At 42.5% G+C, this 17,337-nt stretch overlaps 1 protein-coding gene across 4 annotated transcripts in view; it reads right to left on the reverse strand.

The window, feature by feature from the left end:
• The window catches only part of LOC134339458 (EVI5-like protein), a 275,292-nt gene that overhangs the window by 251,635 nt on the left and 6,320 nt on the right, over nt 1-17,337 (reverse strand). The window lies entirely within an intron of this gene.

Here is a 17,337-nt window from a genome sequence, read left to right on the forward strand (position 1 = left end):
GAGGTATAGTCCACGTAGCTGTGAGAATCAGTAGGTTCCTAAAAGATATCAGTCGATAAGCTGCCTCCAGACATAGAGACAGTGAGATCGAGAAAGGGGAGGGAAGTGTCAGAAATGGACCAGGGCAGCGTAGAAGTTAGAGGCAAAGTTGATGAAGAAGATAAGATGAGCTAAGCGTGCATACAGTTGTCGATGTAGGTAGGGAAAGTTGGGGAGTGATATCAGTGTAGGCTTGGGACATGCACTGTTCTATGTAATCAACAAAAAGGCAGGTATAGCTGGGACCCACATGATGAGCACCCATGGCTACACCTTTTGTTTGAAGGAAGTGGGAAGAGCCAAAGGAGAAATTATTGAGAGTGAGGACCAGTTCTGCTAGACGGAGGACAGTGGTGGTGGATGAGGACTGGTTGGGTCTGGTTGCACAGAAAGAAGTGAGCTTTGAGGCCTTCCTGATGGGGTGGGGGGGGGGAGGAATAGAGGTGTATAGGGACTGGACATCCAGAGTAAAAATGAGGATGATCGGGGCCAGGGAACTTTTACTCATGTATGTGAAGGATGTAAGAAATAAAGTCAATTCAATTCGGGTCATTGAAAAGGTCATGAGTGTGTGAAGTGTCGCGGAAGTAGCACAGGTACAACCATTTGCTATGAAATGTTCTAATATGACATTAGGAATTATGCCACTGAACAGTTTCCACACACAATTGTTCCTATATAAGTTGCTGACGAAATTGGTTGTTTACTTCGGTAAATTCAAGTTTCAGTAGTAACCCCACAAGAAGGTTGTAGCATGTGATGCTCTTAAGATAGAATATGAACATGCTTAAAAAGCTATATTCACTCCTGGCGTTCTCAATTAGCAACGTTAAAGCATTTGTACTTTTAGTACAGAGCGAAAGAGTTTATCATACCTCCGTACTTCTTTCAATTCTGCCACTTTTTGAGCTAAAGATTACCAACTGACCTCAGAATCAGCTTGTTTTTACACAGATCTTACTATCTGGTATGCTTCAAGGAGATTAATATTGTCAGTTCACCAAAGAACTAAACGAGAATGAAAGGGTATCAAATCATTTAATCTAATCATTCAAGTATAATGTCACAACAAAAACCGAACAGCTAAATTGCAAAGATTCGAAAATTCAAAATCGAGTCTATACATTTAGTCGTGAATCTATTCATTGATTTATACATACACACTAAAAATTTCATCACAAACCTTCACTAATTGTATTTTAACCCAGGTACAGCCATTGAGAGGCAATCTTAATGGATGCAATCACTTTGTCAGGACAAAGTGGACATTTTAATAAATTATAGTTAGTCCAATAATATGGGAGTCATCACCAAGGTTTTTTAATGCATTTATTCATCCCATTATATGCTTTGAGGTTTTGGTAACTGCTGGGAGTGTCTAATGTTGATTTTATAGCAGTTCAAACAGTTACATTTTCTCTGCAAATCTGGTAGAGCAGTATTTATATCGGTGGCACCTGAAAGGATTCAGTAACGTATAGAATGACTACACGTTTAAAAAAAAATTCGGCAATACACATCAAAGTTGCTGGTGAACGCAGCAGACCAGGCAGCATCTCTAGGAAGAGGTACAGTCGACGTTTCAGGCCGAGACCCTTCATCAGGACCAACTGAAGGAAGAGTTAGTAAGAGATTTGAAAGGGGGAGGGGGAGATCCAAAATGATAGGAGAAGACAGGAGGGGGAGGGATGGAGCCAAGAGCTGGACAGGTGATTGGCAAAGGGGATATGGGAGGATCATGGGACAGGAGGCCCAGGGAGAAAGACAAGGGCGGGGGGAACCCAGAGGATGGGCAAGGGGTATAGTGAGAGGGACAAAGGGAGAAAAAGGAGAGTGAGAGAAAGAATGTGTGTATAAAAATAAATAATGGATGGGGTACGAGGGGGAGGTGGGGCATCAGCAGAAGTTAGAGAAGTCAATGTTTATGCCATCAGGTTGGAGGCTACCCAGACGGAATATAAGGTGTTGTTCCTCCAGCCTGAGTGTGGCTTCATCTTTACAGTAGAGGAGGCTGTGGATAGACATGTCAGAATGGGAATGGGATGTGGAATTAAAATGTGTGGCCACTGGGAGATCCTGCTTTCTCTGGCGGACAGAGCGTAGGTGTTCAGCAAAGTGGTCTCCCAGTCTGCGTTGGGCCTCGCCAATATATAGAAGGCCACATTGGGAGCACCGGACGCAGTATACCACCCCAGCTGACTCACAGATGAAGTGTCGCCTCACCTGGAAGGACTGTCTGGGGCCCTGAATGGTGGTAAGAGAGGAAGTGTAAGGGCATATGTAGCACTTGTTCTGCTTACAAGGATAAGTGCCAGGAGGGAGATCAGTGGGGAGGGATGGAGGGGAACGAATGGACAAGGGAGTCGCGTAGGGAGCGATCCCTGCGGAAAGCGGGGGGGGGAGGGAAAGATGTGCTTAGCGGTGGGATCCTGTTGGAGGTGGCGGAAGCTACGGAGAATAATATGTTGGTCCCAGAGGCTGGTGGGGTGGTAGGTGAGGACCAGGGGAACCCTATTCCTAGTGGGGTGGCAGGAGGATGGAGTGAGAGCAGATGTGCGTGAAATGGGGGAGATGCGTTTGAGAGCAGAGTTGATGGTGGAGGAAGGGAAGCCCCTTTCTTTAAAAAAGGAGGACATCTCCCTCGTCCTGGAATGAAAAGCCTCATCCTGAGAGCAGATGCAGCGGAGACGGAGGGATTGCGAGAAGGGGATGGCATTTTTGCAAGAGACAGGGTGAGAAGAGGAATAGTCCAGAAAGCTGTGAGAGTCAGTAGGCTTATAGTAGACATCAGTGGATAAGCTGTCTCCAGAGATAGACAGAAAGATCTCGAAAGGGGAGGGAGGTGTTGGAAATGGAGCAGGTAAACTTGAGGGCAGGGTGAAAGTTGGAGGCAAAGTTAATAAAGTCAACGAGCTCAGCACGCGTGCAGGAAGCAGCGCCAATGCAGTCGTCGATGCAGCGAAGGAAAAGTGGGGGGACAGATACCAGAATAGGAACGGAACATAGATTGTTCCACAAAGCCAACAAAAAGGCAGGCACAGCTAGGACCCATACGGGTGCCCATAGCTACACCTTTAGTTTGGAGGAAGTGGGAGGAGCCAAAGGAGAAATTATTAAGAGTAAGGACTAATTCCACTAGACGGAGCAGAGAGGTGGTAGAGGGGAACTGATTAGGTCTGGAATCCAAAAAGAAGCGGAGAGCATTGAGACCTTCCTGATGGGGGATGGAAGTATATAGGGACTGGACATCCATGGTGAAAATAAAGCGGTAGGGGCCAGGGAACTTAAAATCATCGAAAAGTTTAAGAGCGTGAGAAGTGCCACGAACATAGTTAGGAAGGGATTGAACAAGGGGGGATAAAACCGTGTCAAGGTATGCAGAAACGAGTTCGGTGGGGCAGGAGCAAGCTGAGACAATAGGTCTGCCAGGACAGGCAGGTTTGTGGATCTTCGGTAGGAGGTAGAAACAGAAAGTGCGAGGTGTGGGAACTATAAGGTTGGTAGCAGTGGATGGGAGATCCCCTGAGTGGATAAAGTCGGTGATGGTGTGGGAGATAATGGCCTGGTGCTCCTTAGTGGGGTCATGATCAAGGGGTAAATAAGAGGAGGTATCCGCGAGTTGTCGCTGTGCCTCGGCAAGGTAGAGGTCAGTACGGCAGACTACAACAGCACCCCACTTATCGGCGGGTTTAATAGTAAGGTTAGGGTTAGTGCGGAGGGAGTGGAGAGCAGAGCGTTCGGAAGGAGTGAGGTTGGAATAGGAACAAGATGCGGTGAAGTCGAGACGGAACCCTAACCCATCCGTTATTTATTTTTACACACATTCTTTCTCTCACTCTCCTTTTTCTCCCTCTGTCCCTCTGACTATACCCCTTGCCCATCCTCTGGGTTCCGCCCCCCCTTGTCTTTCTCCCTGGGCCTCCTGTCCCATGATCCTCCCATATCCCCTTTGCCCATCACCTGTCCAGCTCTTGGCCATCCCTCCCCCTCCTGTCTTCTCCTACTCCCCCTCCCACTTTCAAATCTCTTACTAGCTCTTCCTTCAGTTAGTCCTGACGAAGGGTCTTGGCCTGAAACGTCGACTGTACCTCTTCCTAGAGATGCTGCCTGGCCTGCTGCGTTCACCAGCAACTTTGATGTGTATTGCTTGAATTTCCAGCATCTGCAGAATTCCTGTTGTTTGCATTTTTAAATTCACTACTTAAAAAAAATTAGCATTGTTTTTCAATTTAAATTGAGAAATATACACTTAGCACGTGAAATTGCCAGAAATACGAACAGCAAGCTGCAGGTGTCAATGGTAAAGCAAATGGGGTTAGATCCTGAATTTTTTTTCCAAAATACATTTGCAGAATGTGGGAATGCTAAAAAGGCCCACTTTTTATTGTCAACTGCTGTATATCCTTTAGAAAGCAGTAAATACAAGACATTCTCGAATCAAAGCAAATCTATTGAAGGAAATCATACAGTGCCTTCAGATTAGTTGTAATAGGATTGACTAACGTTTCTAAGTCAGGATGGTGCATGACTTATTGCAGAACCTGGTAGGTGTTGGTGTCTTCATATGTCTGGTGTCCTTCTAAGTAAGTGAGATCACAATGTATGCAGACATCCCACCTCTCCCGGAAGTTCCAGGAGTCTCCTGCATATTAATAGTGGCTCCCTGATGCCTGCAAATTATACACAACATCCCGGAAATCGATGATTTTTTTTGGCGAGAGAAAGGGCGAGAGAAAGAGCGAGAGAGAGATCCAAAAAAAGAAAATATAAGACGCACGTCACCCCAGACTACCCTAAAGTGTACCCTTGCCTAATAAGGGTCAAAAATAACGACAGTGTTGCTCGCTGCACTGTTTGCAACAGTAACTTTTCTATTGCCCATGGTGGGTTAAGACTGTAAAAGACATGTTGAGGTGAGTTAACAGGTGTCATTCATTCATTAGCAAAGCTAACATTATTTAAACTAGCTGGCTAGCTGCTAAGGAGCTACTCTATTGCAGACATCCCACCTCTCCCGGAAGTTCCGGGAGTCTTCTGCAAATTGATGGTGCTACCTCCCTGAAATGAGTTTTTGCAGGGTGGGATGTCTGATGTATGGAAGTGTTAGTGAAAATACACAAGGAGGTTGTTAAGCTGGATCCACTGTTGAGATCCTGATGGGATTAATGCATGTCCTATCTTTCCCAGCAGAGGATCAAGCTGCCCGAGTGCTTTACTCCAATACATTCATAATTTGAGCTTTGTGAACGGTGGAAAGATTTTGGGAGTCAACATGTGCATGATCTTTGAAACATATGAACTGTGTGCAAAGGACATGGGATCATTACTGAGCCTAATTTGTGCGCAGCACCAAGATGACTAACCCATGTCTACAGATGCTGCCAAAAGACCAAGGAAACATCTGGGAAAACTGTGGGGTTGGAAAGAGAAGCCAAGCTTAAAGATGGCTTTATGTAAGTAATCAATGGATTTTCAACAAATTGGCAACAGAGAAACTCTCCTCTGGTCAACTCCCTCAAAAAAAAAATTAGGTGAATAATAATGACTTACACAGAACATCACAGAAAAACACCGATTAGTTCTAGACCGAATAATTTGTTGCCTACTCAAAATGGTACATTAACTTCAGGAATCATTTATAATCCCCTATGCAGAGAATCTGCTCAAAAATCAAATGGATTGCCAAGTGAAGTAAAGGCAGCAAGTTGAAGGTCACCAATCTACAAGTTAATTTCTGTTTTTCCCCCTCTGTAGTTGATGCCCAATCCATTAAGTATTTCCAGAGTTTTGTTGTATTTGCAGAATTTTGCTTTAATTCAGGCAGGCATCACAATCACAGTTTATCCACTTAAAAAGGGACAAATTAGAAAGCGGGCCTTAACAACCAAATGCAACATGGTTTAAGACTCTTGCCCGTCTGAAACATTTCCGCTGACTGTGGAAAGTAACATTTTCTTCCCAGATCTGTTTCTTAATTACAGTTTAAAACTCAAATTCGTGACTTGCATCATATTTATTTTCAGATTACAGGCCGCATCTGATGAGAAATACAATTGTGCATTTTCGCTATAGAATATAGAGCACCAGTGAGTGATGTAGTACAGCAATACAAAATATATACTTGTTTCTTTAATAATATTGATTAGTGTTAAAGCCTTAAAGCAGAGAAGCAGAACCTTCAGCCCAGTATGTCTATTCTTATCATATCTAACTAACCCTATTTTGCTGGTAACCTATCCACTCGTGCTGATTTCAAGCATTTAGCTGATAACCTTTAAATGGTGATTCAAGTGTTGATCTAAATGCATAAATGTTATAAGAGTACCTGTTTCCACAACCTTTCCCCTCAATTAGTGCATTCTAGATTCCAACTATTGTCCATGAACTACACCCTTCTAAATCTCTTAAACCTGTGTCTTCCGGTTCACAGATATCTCTGTTAAGGAAAAGAAGTTTTATTTAGTCCTCGTTGATGTTCACTGTACAGAAAACAAACCTTGCCTTTCCAGTCTATCCTCAAAGCAGAATTCAATCTCGTGCAAAATCCTTGTGAAGTGTCTCCGCAGCCCCTCCAAATCATCTCCTCCCTATAGGGTAGTAACCAGAACAGCATTCGATATTCCATCTGTGGCCTAACTACACGTTGTAACAAATAAAGGGTAGTATCACATTTGCCTTCCTTAACAACCTTATCAACCTACGCTGCTGAATTCAGAGATGCTTGTTAATGCACACTAATGTCCCTGTTTTTCAGTGCTTCCTAGCATCCTAGCATTCTAGCATTCATTATGTATATCATAGCCTCATCAGTCCTTACAAAAGATATCACTTTGCAATTTTGGTATTAAATTACATCTCCCAACTCAGCAGCTAGGTTAGACAGCCAGAGTACCTCTTTACTGTAAACATCACTGCCCATTTTCATGTTAGTAGTAATGTTACAGATAACGTTATACTAAAAATTGATTAGTCTGCACTTGGAAAATTGTGTGCAGTTCTGGTCGCCACACTATAGTAAAGTTATGATTAAGCTAGAAAAGATTCACAAGGATGTTGCTTGGACTGCAGAGCTTGAGTTATAAAGGAGAGACTGGATAGACTGGGTGTTTACCCTGGAGCAAAGGGGGATGAGAAGTTACATGAGCGAGGTACATAATTATGAGAGGCATAGATAACATAGATAGTCGGTATCGGTTTTTCATGGCTGGGGTGTTTAAAACAAAAGTGGCTGGGTTTAAAATGAGAGGAAGGAAGTTTAAAAGGGAATTTATAAGGGGGATATTTTTCACACAGTGTGTAGTTGATATCTGGAATCTGCTTCCAGAGGAGTGGTGGATTTAGCATAGTGGTTAGCACAATGCTTTACAGTACAGATGACCCGGGTTCAAATCTGCCACTGGCTGTAAGGAGTTTGTACATTTTTTTCCCATAACTGTGTGGGTGCTCTGGTTTCCTCCCACAGTCCAAAGACCTACCAGTTGGTAGATTAATGGTAAATTGTCCCGTGAGGATCAAATTGGGGGATTGCTTGGTGAACTGGCTCAAAGGGCCAGGAGGGCTTATCCTGCACTGTATCTCAATAAACAAATTTAATCAAGACAGTAACAACATCTTAGAGCACCCAGACAGGTACCGGAATAAGCAAGGCATAGAGGGATATGGAATTAATTGCAGTCAGGTGGGATTAGTATGGGTAGGCATACATACAATAGCAGAGCCTGTTTCAATGCTGTACAACTCTGTATCTCTCTGACTTAAACTGTGCTTACTTGCAACACTTCTAAAAAGCATCATCCATAACACTGCTGAAGAGCAAAGATTCTGTGTCACCATTTCATGGATTCGGATGTCATCAGCCCTCTCAGCAAAGAATTACCAGAACTAAAATCTCTAGTCCTTGGAATAATTTTAATAAATCTCTTTTGCAACCTTTTCATCTCGCTAAATAGAAATGGTCCTATAACGGTTCATCGTTTCATTGCATTTGTACTGTTGCCAGTTTTCAAAGTTCAGGATACAGTATAAATTAGAATCAGGTTTATTATCACTGGCATATGACATGAAATTTGTTAACTTAGCAGCAGTTCAATGCAATACATAATATAGAAGAAATAAAATAAAAATAATAATAAATAAATAAATGTTTCATTTACTTATTTCAAGGAAATGTAACTATTTCCTCAAATCAACCAGTGACTGAATCTACGTGACACTTTTTATTTTTGGACTTAATCCTGATGACAAATCTTCTATTTGGCACATCCTCAAATGCCTTTCAGAAGTTACAAAAGTTCACATCTCCTGCATTTTCCTCATTAAATAGTTTTTTTTAAATAACTAAAAGCTTCAATTAGTTGAACATGATTTGCCTTTCACAAGTCCATGCTTTCACTAATAATCTGTACGTACCCAAGCGACTGCTAATTCTGTCCATGATTATGAATATAAATATTAAACCAATGATGTGTAGTCATATTTTGCACAAAAGTGCAATATTTATAATTGTGCAGTTCTCAGGAACCACACCCAAAATCTGTAGATATTTTAAGAATCATGTCTCTACCCTCTACAAATTCCTTTCTATTTTTCTCAACAACCCTTGACATGTCCCATCTGTGTCCTTTCTGGTGCCTATTAATTAGATTTTGACCCATACAGAATCTAAACCATCTCTTCCTTTGCTGAGACACAAGAAGCATTTTCCTTGGTAAGGACTGATGTAAAGAACTTTGCTTCAGCTTTGCCCAATCAACCCTACTACTTCCATTACAACACTTTGCTTGTTCAAAAGCCTACAGGATATTTCTGATTAAGATTAGTCTGCCACAAGCCTTGTGGCCTATCAGGCTGGTGCTTATGCCGGTTTCCGTGGCGTGAAGCGACTGAGAGTACGAGACTCCCACCCCCGGATAGGACGCCAGTTAACCCCCAGCATTTTTTTGCCGGTACCCATTCTCAGCTGGGTAGACTGGAGCATTGTGTGGTAAGTGCCTTGCTTAAGGACACACACGTTGCCTCGGCCGAGGCTTGAACCCACAACTTTCAGATCGCTAGTCCAACGCCCTAACCACTTGGCCACGCGCCACACACCACACACAGGATATTTTTGGATTCTCTTTTATCCTTCTAAGTCTTCAATTATGCTTTCTTGCTACCTCCCATATTTCATTTTCTGGATCCAATCTGACTTTTTTCAAAATCAGCTTAGCTGTCAATGGCTGCTTGCGAAGCACATATTTGCATCTTGTCTCCCTAATGTGGAAATCCCATCATAAGCTATGCTGAAGTTAAATAGCAAGTAAACTGCCCTATGGAAATACTTTGTTTGTTGGAACGTGAGGGATGAAGGAAGTAAATTGCCAGTGTTTTCATGTAAACCTCCTTGGGAAGGAATATTGGTGTAGGTGGAAAAGTGAAAAAAGAGCAAAGGGAATGATGAAAAAAGGACAAAGTTACCCAGTGACGGTAACCTACTAAACATGTCAGATAATATGTAAAGACAAATGTATAAGGCAGGTGACTGAAAAGGGCAAATTCCATCACATTTTTAGTGAGGGGGATTGGATGTGGAGTCTGAATTTGAATCAATGAAGACAGTTGTGGCAGGACTTGAATACTTTCACTTCGTATCAGGTTAAATCAAGTGGCATTGGCAGCCGCAGGGCTTTGCTTCCAGATGAGCTCAATGTCTTCTATGCTGGCTTTGACTGTTAAAATATGGAGGAACCATCGCCAACTCCCATAGCCCCCTGATGATCCTCTTATTTCAGTCTCTGAGGACGACATGCGAACAGTCTTCAGGAGGGTGAACCCATAAATAGCAAGGAGCCCATACGGGGTATCTGGCCAAGTACTAAAGACCTGTGCTGATCAACTCGCTGGAGTGTTCACTGAGATCTTTAACTCTCTCTTTGGTAGTCTGAGGTACCTACCTGCTCCAAGCAGGCTTCAATAATACTGGTGCCAAAGAAGAGCATGGTGACCTGCCTCAATGACTATTGTCCAGTAGCACTTGCATCTACAATGATGAGGTGTTTTGAGAAGTTGGTGATGAAATATACCAAGCCCTGCCTGAGAAGCAATTTGTATCTGTTCCATTTTACCTGCCGGCACAACAGGTCCATGTCAAGTGCCATTTCATTGGCTCTTTGTTAAACCTTGGACATCTGGACAGCAAAGGTGCAAACATCAGGATGCTGTTTATCAACTACAGCCCAGGATTCAATACCATCATCCTCTCAGAACCAATCAATAAGCTCCTAGACCTTGGCCTCAATACCTCCTCATGCAATTGGAACTTGATTTCCTCACTTGCAGACACAAATCAATTCAATTTGGCAACATTTCCTCCACGATCTCCAACAGCACAGGCGCACCAAAAGGACATGTGCTTAGCCCCCTGCATTAGTTATAACTGTATGGCTGCCATATTCAAGTTTGCTGATGACATGACGGTCGCAGACTGAATCAAAGGTGGTGAAGAATCAACATATAGGAGCGAAGTTGAAAATCTGACAAAGTGGTGTCATAACAACAATCTCAACGTTGAGATTGAAACTAGAAGCAGAAAGGAGAAGGAAACTAAAGGTCCATGAGCCAGTCCTCATCGAAGGATCAGAGGTGGAGAAGGTCAGCAACTTTAAAATAATAACACTAAGGAATATAGAGGACCTGTCCTGGGTCCACCACACGTGCAATTAAGAAGAAAGCACAGCAACGCCTCTACTTTGAGTCCTGACGAAGGGTCTCGGCCTGAAATGTCGACTGCACCTCTTCCTAGAGATGCTGCCTGGCCTGCTGCGTTCACCAGCAACTTTTATGTGTGTTGCTCTACTTTAAGAGTTTGTGGAGATTTGGCATGGTATCCAAAACATTAATAAATTTCTATAGATATGTACTGTTGAGTATATTGACTGGCTGCATCACAACCTGATATGGAAATACCATATCAGGTTGAAAATGGAATGGAAAAACCCTACAAAAATTAGTAGATATGGCTCAGCTAATCACAAGTAAAACCCTCTCCACCATTGGGCACATCTATGTATTGTCACAGGAAAGCAGTATCCATCATCAGTGATCCCCACCACCACCCAGGACATCCTCTGTTCTCGCTGCTGCCATTAGGAAGGTGGTACAGGAGCCTGAGGACTCTCACCATCAAGTTCAGGCAAAGTTACCGCCCCTCAACCATCAGGCTCTTGAACGAAAGGTGATAATTTCATTCAACTTCACTTGCTCTATCACTGAACTGTTCCTACAACCAATGAGCTCACTTTCAAGGACTCTATCTCATGCTCTTGATATTTTGTGCTCATTGATTTATTACTATTATTATTTCTTCCTTTTTGTATTTGCATAGTTTGTTGTCTTTTGCACACTGGTTGAACACCCAACTTGGTGTGGTCTCTCATTAATTGTGTTATGGTTATTATTCTATAGATTTATTGAGTATGCCCACAAGTAAATATATGGTGACCTATATGTACTTTGATAATAAATTTACTATGAGAAATGCAAAAAATGAAGAAACACACACAAAACATTAGACAATCAGGAAGTCAGGCAGCATTTATGGAGAAGAATAAACAGTCAACATCTTGACTGCAGTCTCTTCATCGGGACTGGAAAGGAGGGGACAGAAGCCAGTAAACAATACTGCCTTGGACTGCCAATGAGTCACTTAATTCTTTGTTGAGATTAAACTAGCTACATTGGATAGATTCAGTATTCGAAAGTGTAGTTGGATAAATTTTCAATACTGTCAGGAATTGACTTTTTTTGGAAGGTAGGCACTTCAGAGATGGATTACGTATGCAAGCATTGGCTAAAGACTGGCTTTTACACTTACAACCCAGGACTCCCAAGTGCAGCTGGATGTTCAAAACAAATCCTGTCACTTTGTGTTTAGTTCTCCCAAGTCCCTTGGCAGGACTATGGCACATGGATTAGATTCATCTGTTGTGGATTTAACTCTTTTAGCTTGTTTGGCATCAACCATATTGTGGATTGGCATCTGACTTTTATTGACACTGTATACTGCTCCTGGCATGTTCTCTTCACACCTCTCAATGAACTGGGGTTAATACCCTTGCACAGAGACAATCACAGAGCAAGGGATTACATAGTTGTGTAAATTTCTTGCAAATGGCCTGCACTACATTAGACGACAAATTTTAAAATGCTGGATTGGATCTGAATTTATCCTACAGAGCACAGCATGTGCCACGAAGCCTGGCGAAGAGTGTGTGCATTGTAAATAAATAACTCACTTTCCATTGTGGGATGACTGTGAAATGATTTCTCCAGCCAACATAGAAGCATCTGTGACAGGTACATGGCGGGGGGGGGGGGGAGGCAGGGGGGGGGAGTTGAGTCAGTGCTTTTGCCTGGTATTAGCGCTCATTAGCTGTTGCAGACCATCTGGCAGCTTGTGTCCTTTAGGACTCATCCAGCAGTGGTGCTGCCAAGTTAATTTTGATGAATCACAATGATGCTGCTTACCCAGAGTACATGTACTCTTGCTATCATCAAAACCACTTCCAAATAATGAGCAATAGAGAGAAATACTGATAGTATTTGAAATGGTGGACTAGTAATATTCACCATGGTGATTATGTTTCACATAGAACTGTAGATACCTCTTGAGAATAAATCTGATCAATGCTTGGGTACTGCTTCTGACCTTTTACTTCAAATAATAAAAGGTATAACATACAACTATCACAGAAGATACAAAGAGTTGCATTAATCATAAAACTAAAAGACTTCAGGGAATTAATAAGGATCACCCTGTTCTGCAGTACAGTCCGAAACATTTGTCAAATTGCACATGCTTGATATTCACAAAGCTGGGCTCTCTAACCAGTGAACCTGAACTCCCACTCAAAATCCAGCCTTGCAACAAAGCTGCAGAGTAATTATGAGTTTGAGGATGCATCAATAAAGATTTTAAACAATAATAGTAATTCATCACTTTATAAAAAGGGAAGTTTTATGGAAAAATGTTTCAAGAAATATGTCATAACTTGAATTGGCTTGCTGAAATGTACCTTGAGCAGGGAGTGACAAGCTATCCCATATAAGTGAAAGATAGACACGCCCCAATCAATGGCACTTCAGCAAAAAGTGAAATCAAGAAATGACTACTGTTTTATAGGCCTTATACAACAATCTTAAAGTTATAACAGCTGGGGTTAGTAGTGGGGATAAGTTCCCAATACCTATTAAATGCTCTTCAGTAGCCTCTAACAACCTAGTCCAGCTCCTGGCCTTGACGTGTGTCTTAGCTACGCAACCCAGCAGAACTGTGTCTACTGACAGGAGAAAGGGGCAAACACAGGTTAATGGTATCTTAAAACAAGTCACTTCAGGCAGATGAGGCTCGTCAGTGTGGTTGGCAGCTTATTTAAAGGAAAACTTTGATTGCAAGCCTCCACTGTCTTGCAGCTATACCCATGCACTGGGAAATTTTCAGGAGTAAACCCCAAAGAAAAATCTGAGGCTGGAGTCTCTAGGGCAGTCCTACATTGAGTTCAATATTGACTGGCAGCTCCTGCAAACCTGCGGGTGCCAAACTGTATGGGTCCTTGCTGTTCCTTTTGATTCATCAGCTGTGTGGAGAGGGCAGCCTGCCCCATGAGCAACAGTAAGCTTACCTCCACCTACCTTTGTCTGGCAAAAGAGTTTCCCTCCACTACCAACCTCCTCCATCTAACAAAACTGGTCCTCACCCTCTAGTTTCTCCTTCGGTTCCTCCCACTTTCTCCAGACCCGAGGAGCAGTCATGTGCTGCTGCATGAGCCCCACCTATGCCCACCTCTTTGAGGCTATGTAGAAAAGACCATGTTCCAATGCTCCCCAACTCTTCCTCCACTACATTGAGGGCTGTATTGGTGTTGCTTCAGGTACCCATGCTGAAGTCATCAATTTCATCAACTTTGCCTCGAACTTCCACCCTGACCTTAAATTTACTTCGTCTATTTCTGTACCTCCCTTCCCTATCTCACATCTCCATCTCTGGAGACAAACTGTCAACCAACATCTTTTATAAACCTACCGATTCCCACAGTTATCTTGACTATACGTCTTCTGACCCTCTCTCCTGTAAAAATGCTATTCTTTTTTCTCAGTTCCTTAATCTCCACCGCATCTATTTTCAGGATGAGGCTTTCTTTTCCAGGACACCAGAGATGTCCTCCTTCAATGAACTGGGTTCCCTTCGTCCACCATGCATGCTGCCTCATCCACTTCTCCACCATCTCCCGGACAGCCATGCTCACCTGATCTTCCTGTTGCTTTAACATGGATAGAGTTTCTCTTACCCTTGCCTACCACCTCATGAGCCTCCACATCTAACATATTATTCTCTGCAACTTCCACCATCTCCAAAGGGGCCTACCACTAACCTCTCCTAGTCTCTCCAATTGGGGAACCCCTTCATTGAGCACCACTGCTCCATCTGCCAAAAGCAGAACTTCCCAGTGGCCAAATATTTTAATTCCAATTCCCATTACCACATGTCGTCAATGGTCTTATCTTGTGTCAAGATGAGGCCACCCTCAGGGTGGAGGAGCAACACCTTGTACTCTTGTCTGAGTAGCCTCCAATCTGATGGCATAAATATCGTTTTCTCTTTCTGGTAAAAAAAAATCCTCCCTACACCACCCCCCCATACACTCTGGCCTTTTACCTCTTCTCACCTGCCTATCACCACCTCTGGTTCCTCTCCTTCTTCTCTTTCTCCAATGGTCCACTCTCCTCTCCTAACAGATTTTTTCTTCTCCAGCCCTTGATCTTTTCTACCCACCTGGCTTAACCTATCACCTTTTAGCCATCTTTCTTCCGCTCCCCCTACCTTTTTATTCTGTATCTTCCCCCTTCCTTCTCAGTCCTGATTAAGGGTCTCGGCACGAAACATCAACTATTCATTCATTCGCAAAGGTGGCATAGGAGCTGCTGAGTTCCTGCAGCATTTTGCAAAGAACAGGAATTCTGCAGATGCTGGAAATTCAAGCAACACACATCAAAGTTGCTGGTGAACGCAGCAGGCCAGGCAGCATCTCTAGGAAGAGGTACAGTCGACATTTCAGGCCGAGACCCTTCGTCAGGACTACGCTGACTTACAGGATGACCTCCTGGTTTATTGGGGGAATTTCCTATAAGGATCAATAGAGGAAGCTCAGACTACTGGAAGTTTCAAGAATGAGGCATCAGATTCTGAGGGGAATGAACAGGATGGAGCTAAGAACCTAGAATGAGAAGGATGGTTGTAAGGCTAAGATGAGGAGAAATTTATTCTATCCAGGGGCTGAAAATCATTGAAATTCTCTACTTTATAATGGAATAGTTATGTTATGTAGCTCAATGTTGGACAATATCTAGTAACATGAGGAAACGAATTGTAGCAGCAGAGATGTGGTTTTTGAGGAGGATGCAAAGAATATCATGGACTAAACGAATATCTAACCAGGATGTCATGAACAGAGCAAACACAAAAAGAGAATGTATAAGATCATGAAAAGGCAATGTAACTTCATTGGACATGTGATTAGGAAAGAGGAGTTAGAATGCGCGGTAATTATGGGAAAGATTGAAGGGAAGAAAGCAAGAGGAAGACAAAGACAAATGATGATGGAGACAGCAGCCAGAGAACTGGAAATGAATACCAATGAATTGATCCACTTGACCCGAAACAGGAGTGTGTGGGCCATGGCGGTCAAAGCTGAAACTGGGCATGGCACCTGATAATGATAATGGAATGGATGCTCGGCTACTAAGTATAATCGAGGCAGATATTGGTTGAAGGAATCAATTCAGCCATGGACCTCGGGTAAGATTAGTTATGCATGACAGAGCAGACCCTAAGGGCAACATGTTCCATGGAGGCCTTCATTTCTTACTGGTTAAAACAGAGCAATGCAGTTTTTTTTTAAAATTATGAATTAAAATGTAAAACAATTGCTGCTTAGCAGAATGCCATCCTCGTGCTTAATCAAGTTGCACATGATTATTGCTCCCAACCAACATTCATAAAATTAGATATCAAAAATAATGAGAATCCAATTGATCTGTCACCCTAGCTGAGCAAGCAAAATCATAGTGGAGCTATGGAACATGAAAAATTGGAATTAGTTATACCCTTTAATTATGATATTAATCCATAACTAGCCTATTCAGAGATACTGGAAGATGTGGAGAGGTGCCCAGAATCTACACAAATATTTCAAAAGCATTTTCTTTGGACACTGTATACAAGGACATTCTGAATATATCATACAAACGTCACATACTCTGTACAGAGGTTTTCTTTAAGTACCTAGAACATTTTGTTACACCACAAAGAGTTTTAAAGTGTAATGTAAAGGGGTTCATGTTCCCTCACCGACCCACCCTTTCGCAGTACATTTGGGGAAGAGATTCAAATGGAAGCCACATTGTTATGTATTCATGAAAAACTGTTTATTATTCCTTTAACAATGTTTATCAACGTCACAGAGAAGATTAGGGTTTCAGCACCTGCTAACACAAATGCAAGCACAGCCCTGGCCCCAGCATCACATTTAAAGTTCAAAGTTCAAAAAAAAATTATTATCAAAGTGCATATCTGTCACCATATACAACCCTGAGATTCATTTTCTTGCAGGCGTTCACAGTAAATACAATCAATGAAAGACTGTACCCAATGCACGTCCAAACAACCAATTTGCAAAAGACAACAAGCTATGCAAATATACACAAAAGAAATAATAAATAAACAAATACATACATACATAATAAATATCGAGAAATCGAATACATAGGTTATAGGAACAGTTCAATGATGGGGCAAGTGAAGTTGAGTGAAGTTATCCCCTCTGGTTCAAGACCTGGTGATTCAGGGTAGTAACTGTTTCTGAACCTGGTGGTGTGGGGCCTGAGGTCCTTGTACCTTTTTCCTGATGGCAGCAGCGAGAGAAGAGCATAACCACAACGAAACACAACTGCCAAGTTTAGCATTTTGACAGCAAAGGGGATTGTCTTCTTTTTATTTTGCTTTAATTCATTTTCAAGATCTCGGTATCACAGACAAGGCCAACATTATTGCCAATCCAAATTCTGATAAGATCACAGGAAGTCTTGAACCTCTACAGAGCTTCCGATGAAAGTGCTCCCAGAACACAGTGGGAGAGTTCCTAGATTTAGACCCAGTAATGAAGAAGGACACGAAGCCAGGGTGGTGGGCAACTTGCAAGTTGTAGATGGTGCATACTGCAATCATAATGCACTGGTAAAGGGAATAAACACTTAAAATGATTG

The sequence above is a fragment of the Mobula hypostoma genome, chromosome 29 (genome assembly GCF_963921235.1).
Source record: "Mobula hypostoma chromosome 29, sMobHyp1.1, whole genome shotgun sequence".
NCBI lineage: Eukaryota > Metazoa > Chordata > Chondrichthyes > Myliobatiformes > Myliobatidae > Mobula > Mobula hypostoma.